Raw genomic sequence first — 15508 nt, forward strand, 5'->3', positions numbered from 1 at the left:
GTCACCAAGATATTGAGTCCTGATTGGTAAAGGTGGTCTGGCCAAACCCCAATCAGCGTCCTGATTGCTCTCCTTTACCTGTTATCCCATGCCTGGAATAACCTAAATGTCCCACCCTAAATAAGGCCATGCATGATCTGATTAATGATATTGTTCAAAACTTGAAATATTTTGTATAAAATGCCCTTATTATGTCATATATAAAATGCATCATTCAACCATAACAATTATATATAACTTTAGGCGACATACTAAACTCATAATAATATAATCATAAGTCCTTAATTCAAAACGGAAATCCTAGTCAAAAACATAAACAACATCCGAGTCATGAAAATAGTAACAACATCAAGTCATGGAAAAATAATAAACATATAAAAGTCATGACTTTAATAATCAACATAAAAGTCATGAAAAAAATCACTTGGATGAAATTTTAAAAACACCTATATGCAAAAATTTCATTTCATCATACTCTAATTCTCCTAACCCGTATTAACGTAAAATAATTTATTCAAAAATTTCAACCCATAAAATCCTCGTACTAAAAGAAATTAACGTAATATAACACAATTTCACAAACACATTAGAGACAACAACACAGTAACGAGCATAAATCATGCTCGACAAGCATAATCACCTTAAATCTAAGCACGAGTAATTAAATTTTTTTTTTCTTGTGATATATATAATTCATTCACAAACATCATAACCATAAACAACAATACGCACGTCTGATTTATTTTCAATGAAAATCCCTATAGGTTAATATGTGAGTTGTTTTCTTCCATTTTTTTATTTTGTTTTATTTTATTTATTTTTTTCAACTTCAGAAAGTTAAATCCCTATTCTTGACAAAATAAAAAAATAAAAATCTTTAATAAAAAGAACTCACTGATTGTGACAAGGAAGAAGATGATGTTCTGATTAACTTGGTTGTTGAGCTCCCCTTTTGCTTAATTTTCACTTTGACTCAAGTTCTTCAATTTTGGGTTATCATCGTTCGCTGTTGAAGCTGATTAGTTACAAATTGAGACATGCAAAGTTTAAAAATAGGTTTGAAGACCTTTATCAAGCTTTTAGGTTTCCTGATTTGAAAAAATGAAAGAAAATGGGAGGTTGAAGATTTGGGAGGGTGAGGGAGGTGGTTCACAGTAACGGGAGAAGAAGAAGGAATGGAAGAATGGAAGAGTGTGTTTTCTCAAAAAGAAAAAAAAAAACAACGATATTTAAAATGTAGAAGGGAAATAATGCCATTGCCCTTCATTTGTCCAAATATTACAGTAATGCCTTTTTTTTTAACAAATAAACTAATTATTTTATTTTTAAAATTAACAATTTTAAACATTAACTTCTATACTTAACAAAACAAAATAGATAGGTTGTTACACATAAGCTCAGTCCCAGCCTGCACAAGCTCGTTTCCAGCATGCAGAAGCTCCGTCCCAACCTACACAAGTTCCGTTCCAGCATGCAGAAGCTCAGTCCCAGCCTGCACAAGCTCAATTTCAGCATGCACAAGCTCAGCCAAGAACTTTTAGGCCAAAGTTCAAAACATGGAGGAAATAATATTAGGAATGGTCACATGGAGGAACTGTCACTTTTTGATATTAAGAACTCTTTGATATATCGTTCTGTTTATGTATTTGTCATTCTATTTATTAGGAACAAGTCAGCATTATGTTTATTATGTATTTGTCATTCTGTTTTGGTAATTGCATGCCATTTGCTGTCTTTTGTACCACCTAAATCAATAATGAATTTTGAGTTATGAGTTATGAGTTATGACTTATGAATGGATGAATTTTAAGTTGTGAATGAATTATGAGTTATGAGTGAATTTTGTCCAGGATTCAACAATGAATTATGAATGAATTACTGTGTTATGAATGAATTCTGAAGCAAGCATGAACAATAATGAATTATGTCCAGGATTCAAGAATGAATTACTATGTTATGAATGAATTTTGTTCAGGAACAAGGGTATTATTTTGATTATAATTTTGTTCAGGAACTCTGTTATTTTGTTCAGGAACAAGGATGTTATTTAGATTTTGTTCAGGATTCAACAATGAATTATGAATGAATGAATTAATCTGTCACTAATGAACTTTGTTCATGAATGAATTACGCATTGTGATTTTCTTTATGAATGAATTCTGCATTTTGATTTATACAAATCAAACACTAATATGTTCCAAATGTCATACAACCAAGATAATTGAATTAATGCATTGTGATTTTCTTTATGAATGAATTCTGCATTCTTCATCCTTATTTTTTTTCATCAATTTAAATGAATGAATTAATAATACAATTGCAGACAAATCAAACATTATATTGACAGTAATAATTAAAGAAAGAACAACCAAGATAATTGGAGGCACAATTGATGCAAAAGCAAAGTACACTAATATGTTCCAAATGTCATACAACAAACTCATTCATTACTACATACTTACAACAAATCTACTACATCAACATCAAGAAAATTACATCAACTACAATAAGTTCATTTCAGAGCTAAGATCAACAATAAAACAACACTTATTAAACCAAACAAAACACATAAAAATACCAGCAACTTCACCTTAATAATGGTTGACTTATGATCTCCATGCATCTTCAAAATGACATTCCTAAAAGTCATAATCTCCAACTCCTTTTGAGGGCACTCTAAACATTGTGTATGTATTTGTTGTTGATTTCTCTATTGTGCTTGAAGCCTATAGTCTGAATCCCAAACAAAGTAACTGCATCTAGATTCAATGTCATAACTCTACAATTGATGAACAAAGACAACATCAATAACAATTTTTTCAACAAGAATCAAATAAAAAAAATTTAAACTGAACCAAAAACAATAAATCTAATAACCCTAATATGAGAAAACCAATCTAAAAACCAAAATCCCAAATACCAATCTAACAACCTCAAATAAAATAATCTAAAACCATAAAGGTATTGATGCTTACCACAAAATTCCTACAACCTCTAAATTTTCTTCCTCTGTTCGGACCCAATTTTTTCACTGTGCGCATTACAGGTTTCATACCACAAGCACAATTTGATAGCTCACGAATTCCATTAGAAATAAAAGAACCGTAGCTATACGATGTTGAGTTGTAGGAGGTTGAGTTTGACCCATTTGTGAAAGAGGCAGCCATGAACTCGAAAATTGAAATTACAAATGAATCGTGAATTTGGGAAAGTTAGGGTTCATGAATTTGGGAATTTGGAGAAGGGAGATGGAAAAGTTAGGGTTTATGAATTTGAGAATTTGGAGAAGGGAGATGACAACAGAAACCAAAAAACATAAAGAGAAATGGGAGAGAAAACCTAAATGAAGAGAAATCGGAGGAGGAATTTTTTAACGTTTTCTTAACAGAACCTCACTTAAAGGGTAACCCTGAAATTATTTAAAAACATAAATGACCAAAACGGGAAGCAAAAAAAAAAAAAAAGATAAATGCCTAAATCGTTAACTGAAATTAAGTTAAGAGACTATAGGTGGTATTTACCGTTTTTTTATAATGACTAAAATGAAGGACATGACTGTTATTTTCTGCAAATTTAAACACTATTTTTGTGTTTTAAAAAGATAGAAAAAAAATGATATTTGAAAACCATAGTTTAAAGCAATAGATCAATAATATATAAGTGGGTTAGTCGTCATCTTTGTAATAAAGAGAATAAGAAATATTAAGGAAAATCCATAAATGGAAGGGATGAAAAAGATAATGTTCAAAAAATTGATATTGTAAAAGTTGGTCACTATTTTGGAATATTTTATTAAATATTTTTTTAATTATTATATTATAATATTATTATATAGATATATATTTTTATTTAATTATATTAATAATATTTTAATTAGGAGTTTTTATTTAATTAAGAGGCTTTATTGATTAGTGATCGGATTAATTAATAAAATTAAGTAATAAGGGTTATTAACTTTCTAAGTTGATAATCAATTAAATATTTGGGAATAATGGAAACCTTAATTGACCATCAACCTATATATAGTCTATGATCTCCAATCTACCAAGCACACAACACAACACTTATTCTCCCCATCTGAAGAGTTTTTAGGGCATAAGAGTCTCGGTTGAGAAAAAACCACAAGTCATTAATCTCATCATCTGTCTCTCCCTAATCTACAACTTCAGTCGTAGAGACCATCAAGAGATCTTTGATCTAGGTATTCCTAAAACTTCATCTTTGATAAATCAACATGTTGTAGATCTTAAGGTTGTCAAAATTTATGTTTGTTCTTGATGTTCAGGTACGCGCTCATTCGTTTATTAGACTTCATATATTGAGTAGTTTTCAACTCTATAAATACTAAAGTCCCACATTGGATAGAAAACGTATGTGGGTTTGCTTTCATTACTATATAAATAGTGTCGAACTCAAGTGAAAATCACACCAAAGATGTATGCATTTTCCAACTTTTTATTTTCTCCATCTTCTACTCGATCCATTTCTGAGTCACTTCTCCCTTTTTTTTCCCTTGGATTTTTGAGTGATACTAATATCATTGTCGTTTTAGAGTGGTTTTTGGACGTAGTCCTTTCGATTTTTGAGTGGTCCTAATACCACTTTCTTTTTGGAGAGGTTTGTGTCGTAGACCCTTCGTTTTTTTAGAGCGGTTTTTGTGTCGAAGTCCCTTTGATTTTTTAGTGGTCCTAATATCACTATCATTTTTTTAGAGATTTTTATGGTGTAGTCCTTTCAGCTTATGAGTATTCATAGTACCATACCATATTATGAGTGGTTTTAACAGCCATATTGAGAGTGTAATTATAGAACGATTTTCTACGGTGTATAATAACTCTGATACAGTTTGTCTAGGTTGTTTTATCTTGGGACTTCATGGTTAATAGTCTTCCTTGCACAATTTAGGTAGTGTCACAAAACCTCTTAAAGCGAACAACATAGTCTGCGACCCAGTAATATCTTTGGTGGCATAAATTTATTTTGAAACAGTTTTTTCAAAATTCAAAAACAACAATTTTTAAGATGTTTTTTTCTGCCATGTCAACCGAAGAGATTACTGATTCTTCTGTCACTGATTTCAATAAATTGTTTGAGTTTAAGGCAAACAAAAAAGGATAATAAAGCTAAAGAATTAACCAATGAGAGGATAATGATTACTTTTGTAAGAATTATATTCTTAATGGACTTACTGATGATATGTATGACTACTACAGTTTCAGCAATATTGTGTGTCGCTACCTCAAGTATCAGAGTATCAGATGACCGATGATAGATTTGTGGAGGCTTATTCTTGTGAAATTCAGAAGATAGCTCATGAGATCATCTCTTAAGGTATAACTTTAGATGAAGAATTTCAAATTTTTATTATTATTGACAAATTGCCCTTGCTAGGAAGGATTTCAAAAATCTCTCAAGCATAAAACAAAATAATTTTCTCTAGAGAATCTGATAATCTATCTCTAGAGATAAGAAAAAAAATGTTGTTTATGGTTTTCTTTAGATTAAAGCAGGGTTTACTTACTCTATAGGGGCATATTTGTACACCAACTATAAATATGATATTTTTGCTGAGAAAGGTATGCCACTGATGGCATGTTTAAATGAAATCTTGAAATTATGAAAATATCTCATTTTGCTTATATGTTGAGTGATTCTCATATTTGGCATGCTAGACTATATCATGCGAATAAACATGTGATTTCAAAAATAAGTAACTCATATTTAATACCAAAGTTATCCTTAAATGATTTTGAAAAATGTGATTTTTGTAGTCAAACTAAAATAACAAAGAGTTTACATAAACTAGTAGTTAGAGAATCTCAGTAGTTAGATTTAATACAATACGATATATGTGAACTTGATGGGACTTTAAAGAAACACTATTTTATCACTTTTATTGAGGATCGTTTTGACTATAGTTGCGTATATCTAATGAACAATAGAAGTGAAGTGCTTTACATGTTAAGAATCTTTGTAGCTGAAATTGAAAATCAATTTAGTAGTAATATTAAGAGGAACCGATTTTGATTCTAGCTTGTTGAATGAGTTGTATAAATTGCATGGAATACATGAAACAATTGCACCATATTCGCCAGAAATGAATGTTAAAGTTGAAAGAAAGAATAAAAGTCTTACTAAACTAGTTGTTGCTATTATACTTAACTCTAGTGATGCATCTCATTAGGGGGAGAAAATTATATTGATTGTTTGTTATGTTTTGAATAGAGTTCCTAAATCTAAAAATAAAACATCTCCTTTTGAAATTTTGAAGAAAAGACAACCAAACTTGTCTTATTTTAGATCATGGGGTTGTCTAGCTTATGTCAGAATCTCCGATCTCAAGCAAGTTAAACTCGTTAGTAGAGTCTATGAATGTGTATTCATTGGGTATGTAGTAAACAACAAAACATATAGGTTTTATGACCTAAATGCAAAAATGATCATAATGTCAAATAATATTTACATCCGTGAACCAAGTCACGTTCTTGTGACGAGGAACACTTAAAGCATTAAATAAGGCGAAATAGAAATTCGAATAAGTAAGAGAGTCATAGTTGCTAAAGATTACGGACCCGATTATACGACATATACCTTAGAAGACGATCTTGCAAATCTTCAAGAAGCTTTGTCATCTTTGGTTGCAGATTTATGGCAATAAGCTATAAACCATGAGATAGATTCTCTAAATTCTAACAGGACCTGGCATTTAGTAGACTTGCCTTTTGGTTGCAAATCGACAGGTTGTAAATGAACATTGAAAAGAAACTAAAATCTGATGGAACTGTTGATAAATACAAGGCTCGTCTTATAGCCAAAGGTTTTAGACAAAGAGAAAATATACATTTAATTGACACTTTTCACCAATCACTAGAATTACATCCATTAAGGTACTCATTCCACTAGTTACTATTCATAACTACCTAAGGGGTATCAAAACTGTTTGGTTTTTTTAAATGGTGATCTGAATGAAGAAATAGATATGGAACAACCTGAAGGTTTTGTGATTCATGGACAAGAAAACAAAGTCTATAAGTTAGATAAATCTTTGTATGTTCTTAAACAAAGCTCATAAGCAATGACATGAAAAGTTTGATAACTTCACTATATCGAATAAGTTTAAAGTGAATGAAAGTGACAAATATTTATTACAAATATGAAAATGGTATTGTACTATCATATGTCTCAATATAGACGACCAACTCATATTTGGTTCAAACATTCATGTTTTAAATATTGCGAAATCACTGTTGTGTAACAACTTTGATATGAAAGACCTTGGAGAAGTTAGAGTAATCCTTGGAATCAAGATTACTAGGTCAAACAAGGAAATTTCTTTGGATTAGTCTTACTATATTGAAAAGATCATGAAGAAATACAAATACTTTGACTGTAAACCTGCTTGCATACCATGTGATCCAAGTGTGAAACTTTTCAAGAACACTGGTGAAAGTGTTAGACAAACTGAATATGCAAGCATCATTGGCAACCTCAGGTATGCCATTCACTGTACTAGATTTGACATTGCCTACATCGTAGGACTATTGTGCAAGTTTATCAGTAGACCTAGTATCGAGCATTAACACGCTATCGAAAGAGTCATGAGATACCTTAAAAGGACCATGAGTCTCGGATTACATTGTCAAAGATTTTATGTCATCTTTGAAGCATAAAGTGATGCTCATTGGAACACTTTATCATATGACTCCAAAGCAACTAGTGGCTATATTTTTAGTATAGTTGGTGGTGTTGTATCTTGGAAATCGAAGAATAGACGATATTGGATTAGTCCATTATAGGGTACAATTAGCATCCACACAATTTAAGGGAATTTGAAAGAAAAAAATATATATATATGATGTTATCACCAATGTAATAACATGTATAGCAAAAACTATCAAACAAGTCTTACATAGTTACAAGATCAATGTACGCACCTACAAAAAATAGTATCTTTTTTAGTAATAATAAATAAATTATTTATTTTTTCTTAATGTCAAAAAAAATTGTTTCTTTTAAGTGTGTGCCTAAATACTAGTTAAAAGATCAATTATAGTGTTCAGACACACCTACAATCTAATGTTGTTCTTCTTGGAGCTATTGGAAGGTGTTTTCCCTTCTTATCTTACATCACCAATTTCACTTTTTGTTAAATTAATTTGTGTAATCATTTTTATTTGAGTGATTTAAGGTATAAATGGGATAAAAACGAGAAGCATTTGAAGCTAGAGACAGGATTGTTTCAACTATATGAGGGGTTCTAGTATTTGCAAATCTTAGACAGGCAAAGGGGTTCACACTTGTGTTAATTATGACTATTAATATTATTATTATCATTTATATATATTCACACTTGTGATTTGTTTGTGTTTTCTTGTTAAGTATAATGTATTGTAACATAGTTGATGCCATCATGTGACTCCTTGGAGCATGTTCAATTCGATTATGTCTATAATTACATTAGTATTCTAGGTCTACTTATTTGATGTGACAATGCTACGATACAATTGATATTTAGTTGATTTATTAATTCCTATAATGAAGGAAGTATGAATTTAGTAAAATTTTGAATATGACTTGTTAGATTGGTTCAAATGTAACCGATCTAACAAATCAATTTTGAATTTGACTTGTTGGATTGGTTCAAATTTAACCGATGTAGTAAATCAATTTTGAATTTTGACTTGTAACATCTGTCATTTTAGCCGATTTTATAATTAACTATTTATTACAACGCTTGATGTTAGATCGGACAAGTAACCGATCTAACATGTACATAAAAATTGATGTAACAAGATTTACTTGCACTAGTGAACATTGGTTTTCTCCCGCTTCACTTGTTTTAGAAACTTGCACATTTTTACAACAATAATACATCTCATATTATTACGTGCTCTCATATAATTTGTAAAAAAAACTTGATCATTCAGTATAATATTTTAAAGTTTTATCTATGATTGGTCATTTGTTATCTAATAGAAGATTTCTTTTAGCATTAATCTTCCACAAATTGTAATTAACAACAAATTATGCATTAAAAATTTAATTTATTTTTTAATTTTCAAAAAAATAAAAATCATTGATTTTTGTTGAACCTACAAATAAATCAATGGTTTTCTCTCTCACTTATTATTGAAGTCTATTAATAATTCCTTTGTTTTTTATTTTTTTAAATATAATTTGTTTATTTTTTAAAACATTATTTTAAGTTTTATAATGAATATTATTTTATCGAATATACATCATTTTATTAAATTGAGAAAGAAATACAATATGAGTATTTATAATAGACTACCAACAAAATAGTTATAACAACCCAAAAATAAATGCATAAAAAACTAACTAGTATAAAACTAACATGCCCCCTCAAGATGGAGATTGTAGGTTAAGAATTTTCAGCTTGTTAAGAATTGAATTGAATATTGTAGGTTCACGGGACTTAGTAAAAAAATCTGCCAACATATTTGATGAAGATATGGGCAAGAGTTTGAATAATCTAGCTTGGAGTTTGTCTCGAACAATGTGACAATCAATTTCTATATGTTTTGTTCTCTCATGGAATATTGGGTTTGATGCAATGTACCTGTCTGATTTATTATCGCAATAAAGAGTTGTAGGGGCAGAACAATCCATGTTTAATTCTTGCAAAAGAAATGTTATCTATTGAATTTCACAAATGAATGAGATAAAATGCTTTGTTTTTTAGACCTCCACGAAATCAATGATGATCCAAGAAATATACAAAATTCAGCTACAAACCTTCTTGTTTCTGGGCAGATTGCCCAATCAGAGTCGTTAAACGCTTGGAGTTGAAGTCTGGACGCTGATGAGTAAAACAATCCTTGGGTTGGTGCAGTTTTTATGCATTTGAGGATCCTCATGGCTGCCATGTAATGGTCTTTAGTCGGTGATTGCATAAATTGGTTAAGTTGTTGCGCAGCAAAAGTGACATCAGGTCATGTGTTGGTCAAGTAGATAAGACGTCCAATAATTTTTCTAAAAGAGGTTGGGTCATGAGGTTGTGCCTTTGAGTTGTATAGAAATTTGATGTCCTTGATCATAGGTGTATTGCAAGGTTTAGCGCCAAATAATTCAGCATCTGACAAGATATCGAGAGTATATTTACATAGACATATGTGAATACCCTCCCTTGAACAAGAGATCTCTAATCCAAAAAAGAACTTTAAGTCCCCAAGGTCTCTAGTCTAAAAAGAAGAATTTAAAAAAGTTTTAATTATATCAATCTCTAATTCAAAATTACTTGCAATAATAATATCATCTACGTAAACCAACAAAACATTAAAACATTTTAATATCTTGAGAATGGATAAGGAATTATCATGTTTTGAATGTTGAAAACCAAATGATATCAAAGCAAAAGACAGTTTGGCAAACCATTGTCGACTCGCTTGTTTTAAACCATACAAAGATTTCTTTTAAACGACGTACCTTATTACTATTATGACTCAGATAACCATGAGGAAGTTTCATAAAAACTTCCTCATGAAGGTCACCATGAAGCAAAGTGTTACTAACATCTAACTGTTTTAAAAACCAATTATTAGTGGCAGCCAGAGCAAAAAGTAATCTAACAGTAGTTAATTTGGCCGTAGGAGAAAAAGTGTCTAGTAAATCAACACCTTCTAATTGAGTGAAACCTTTGGCAACAATTCTAACTCTGTTCCTTACAATAGTACCAACAGCCCTATGCTTAATCTTATATACCCACCTACATCCTATGACATGTTTATCCTTAGGCAAATCAACTAAATCCCAAGTTTTATTAGATTATAAAGCTGTAATTTCATGTTTCATAGCAATGACCCAATCCTTAGATTTCATGGCTTCATGATAAGTTTAGGGTTCAATAGCACTAGTCATGGCATGAATGTATTATAAATGAGTAAAAGAAAAAGATTTATAAGACAAAACGAAAGATAATGGATATAAAATAGCATCAGTTGTAGAGTTAGTAGCAGTACCTGAAGTGTTTAAAATATTGCAATGAAAGTCTTGAAGGTAAACAGGAGGATTTCCTGGCCTTGTTGATTTGCAAACACTAGGTGGTATAAAAGGCTCTTCATGTACAAAATTATTTTCATCACAAGTAGGCATGACATTAATATCATTAAAATTAGAATGACTCAATTTACTATTGACAAAATCTAGTTTTATAGGTTCAAGAAGGAAATTAAAAGTGCCCAAATCACCAGAAGAGAACAAGTCACTTTTAGAAGAATCATTACTAGAGTAGTATAGAAAAATATTTTCATGAAAAATAACATGTCTAGAAACTAGAATTTCCCTAGTATGTAAATCATAACAAATAAAGCCTTTAGTGCCAAATTTATATCCAAGAAATAGATATTTTCTAGATCTAGGATCTAATTTAGTCCTATGTTGTTGCAAAGTAGAAACAAAGCAAAGAGATCCAAAAACTTTCAATTCATTAAGAATAGGGAGGTGTTTATATGACAACTCATAAGGGCTATGATTATAAATGGATGTTGATGGAAATCTATTAATTAGATAAATGACATGTTTGACAGCAAAAGACGAAAATATTTTTGGAAGATTAACATGAAAAAGCAAGTATCTAGTAACATTTAAAATATGCTTAAGTTTTCTTTCCACAACAGAGTTTTGTTGTGGAGTTTCAATACGTGATGTTTGATGTAAAATTCTAAATTTTGCATAAAATTCAGGATACGAGAACTCAACACCATTGTCAGTCCTAATAACTATGAAAACTTTGTCAAACTGATTTTTAATTAAAACAACAACATGATGCATTAACTTTCGAGTTTCAATTTTAGCTTTCATAAGATAAATCCAAGTGTGTCTAGAACAATCATCAACTATAGTTAGAAAATATTTATGATCATGAATAGAAGAATGGGACAAGGGTCCCCAAATATCCATATGAATCAAATCAAAAGTGTTATCAGAATTAGTATTACTAGCATGAAAAGGTAATCTAGATTGTTTGGCAGCACCAATGTCAAGAATCCAATAGTTTGGAGAGATATTACCTAAAGCAGAATTATGTTGATTAGAGAAAACTCCAGCAATTTGAGAAATTTGATTTGTAGGTTGAGATTGATTTTCAAAAGAGGAAGCATATTGTTGAAGTAAATGTATGAGTTGATTAATTTGGTTAGCAGTGAATTGAGAGACATAAGGTAATTATCTCATTTATTTTTTAGATTACTATTGTGGAGAATTGTGGATATTACAAGATCGGTAGAACAAAAGTTATATTCTTAGTAAAGTGCATCAATTTTATTTTACTTAGTCATCAATGATATAGACGTGTTGTGTGAAACCAAGATATTTATAACAGATGTTTAGCGATGTAAGATCTTTGGGACGCCCTTTTTTGTATGAAACATTATGATACTTAGAGATTATTTTCACAGCGTCATTAAGCTATAAAAAAATATCAGTAAAATTATAAATAAATTCAATGCAAAAGACAATATACTGATACCCTCAATCACTAAAGAGATATTATTTTAATCTAAATTTTTTACCAGTAAAAAATATAGAAATTCATAAAATCATTTAATATAGAAATTTTTTATCTAAATTATTTATAGCATTCAAAAATAAATTATATAATAAGATCATTTGGCAGATACTTGAGAACCTCGTGTTTAAATTGCTTACAAAAGCAACCATAAGGATTTCTGAAGAGAACAATAGATCTTATATTCACAAATTAGAGAACTAACAATTTGGAGATCACAAATATGTTTGACTTTGATCTTTTAGATGTCTATATAAAGTGGAAAACTTAATTCAAAAAATGGTTGATTTATTTTTGTCACTTGGTTGCATATAGTAAAAGATGTTGAAAGATTAATGAAGTTATATTGTGACATAAGTCAACCGTAAAGTGTTTCGACAAATTTTTATAAAGTGTATTAATATACATATTATTGTTGTTGAAGAATAGAACATATAGAGATAGATGTTATGCTAGCTGACCTACAAATAAAATACTTGTCACCTAAAGTCTTTTGCATCGTTGTTATCATTTAGGATGTTTTGGATTAGTAGGAGTCTTTGTTCTTTTATGTTCTATAATTTTAGAATGGATATTGACTTTATGTTGTGATTTTCTTCAAAAATAAAGTTTATTATCATTATTATTATTATTATTATTATTATTATTATTATTATTATTATTATTATTATTATTATTATTGTTATTATTATTATTATTATTATTATTATTATTATTATTATTTATGTATCATGTGTGCAAATATTAATTAAATTTGCACCTAAGAAAATTCGGTAGGACAAGTTGAAAATATGCATGATATGGAGATCGCATTGGATGAAATTTTTATGTCACTCATCCAATCTATGTCATCAAATGCTTTGATGTGGTGGTCATTGAGTCCTTGTGATTCCATTATTAATGTATAAGGTGGACCAAATTGCAAAAACCAAATCTAAAGATAAATAGTATTTGGATGCATGCCTAAAGAATTTTTGATATAATTATTAATATATTTTTGTCTAAGTGGGAGATTATTGGAATATTTTATTAAATATTTTTATTTAGTTATTATAATCCAATATTATTATGTTGTCACAAATCTTTATTTAATTATATTAACTATTTATCAATTAGGAGCTGATAAACTCTAATTTAATGCATTTTTTTAGAATATTTTATGGGTTATTTTTAGGAATATTATATGCTATTATATAAATTTCTATTAATCAACTCTTTGTTATGTAGAGAAGATGAAGAGATGAAATTAATGTATGCAATAAATTATAATATGAATACATATTATTTTATTATATTTATTATATATTATTATATATTATAATTGTTATAAAGATTCTGTTGAGATTTGAATTGGTATAAATTGAGAAGCATTTGTCGTTAAGAAAATAAAGGAAGAAGTTTTAGAAGGGGAGGAACAAAAACAACCGCACATAGGAGAAAAAGAGGGGGAAAGAGGCCACACATCCATCAGGAAGAGGAAGCAAAAGAGATTTTGAAGGCTTGAAGTTGTAGTAAAGTGTCAAATTTTTAAATAAAATTTAGTTTATTCTCGAGTTTTATCCTTCTTTTTAACTTGATGAACATCGTTATTCTTGATTTGATTTTCTTTACAATAATAACTAAACAATGTTCTAGGGTCGTTGGTGAATCTTGTAATTGAGATATCTTTAATTGAGATATCTTTAATTGAGATACCTTCTACTACATCTTAGTTATCTATTCTAGTTTTATTTTAATTATTTTTTATTGTTCAATAAAATTTTCATAGTGCTCTAATCACATGTTAGGAGTGATCGCATTTTGCATCTTCTTAATCAATTAGTTGTTAGCGATTATACTGCAATTAATTGGTGGATCTATACGATAATTGAGACTATAAATAATTTCATGTTCAAACTTAATTTTAGTCTTTCAATCATTCATATCAAAATTATAGAAAGCTAACCTTTATAGCTACCACTTTGAAAGCTAACATTTATAGCTACAACTTTGATGAAGACTCTGAAACCGTATTTGCACCCATCGCAGAGCCATGCGCCTAGCCAAGTGTTTTTCATGTCACTTCTTTCTTCCTAGATCAGAGCATTGGACCCAAACTTGTAGCAATACAATGATATGCGTTTTGTGGACCCTATTTTACAAAGGTTTTGACTTTTGAATGCAAACGAGGAGAGACTACTACACTTTGGAGGTTAAATTGCCCACTCTTCATGTGTAATACTTATTTCTCCTTATATATATCTTCTCAAACATTATGAGTAGAAAAATTCCTATTGAATAGGGCATAGATGAACCTCCTTGAATCTATGTGATTTTCTTTTTTATATACTATTTTTGAAATTATAAATTGTTTGATTATTCATCTACTTTTGTTCTTATAACTCTTTTGTGTTTGATGACCATATAATTGATCTTAGGTATTACTTGATTTTTGGGAAATAGGTTGTAATAATTGGAACTAAAATAGATGTTCATGTTTCGATATTGTTATAAGAATATAAGATATTAACATGTGTTATGAGAAATTAACATTCATACATGCTTCGAGTAACAAGTTTGATCATCTAACTTTTTACTCGGCTAAGTGTTCACAACTATATTGCGTAATTAAATTAATAACAATTCCAATGGAAACAATTTTTTACTTGTCATTATTATTACTTGAAAGATTTGATACACTAGCCAAAAAATTGTCAAGTATAAGAGAAGTTATGGTAGACCAAAAAAGTTAACGAGAAAGGAAATTGATGAAAATCGTAATCCATGTAAATAAAATAGGTTTGGTCGTAAGAGGTGTAACAATAGGAATTGTAAAACCAAACAAGTGAACCCATCTGCTCAACTTAGAAATGTATATTTTAGGGTTATTTGTTAACCATGTTATTCAAGTCATTTGTTATCTTCAAATATATCCTTCATTTGAATGACAGAGAAAACAAAAAAACAAATTAAAGCATTTGTTGTTAATGCATCTGTAGTTAA

The 15508-nt window shown here is 29.5% G+C and overlaps 1 long non-coding RNA gene across 1 annotated transcript; it reads left to right on the forward strand.

Annotated features, from left to right (window-relative positions):
- Positions 1-13929: 13929 nt before the first annotated feature.
- On the forward strand, positions 13930-14888 carry LOC113784785 (uncharacterized). The gene is made up of 2 exons (XR_003470931.2): positions 13930-14037; positions 14555-14888. It is a non-coding gene; the product is annotated as an uncharacterized lncRNA (long non-coding RNA).
- Positions 14889-15508: the final 620 nt, after the last annotated feature.

Source organism: Cicer arietinum, chromosome 6 (genome assembly GCF_000331145.2).
Source record: "Cicer arietinum cultivar CDC Frontier isolate Library 1 chromosome 6, Cicar.CDCFrontier_v2.0, whole genome shotgun sequence".
Taxonomy (NCBI): domain Eukaryota; kingdom Viridiplantae; phylum Streptophyta; class Magnoliopsida; order Fabales; family Fabaceae; genus Cicer; species Cicer arietinum.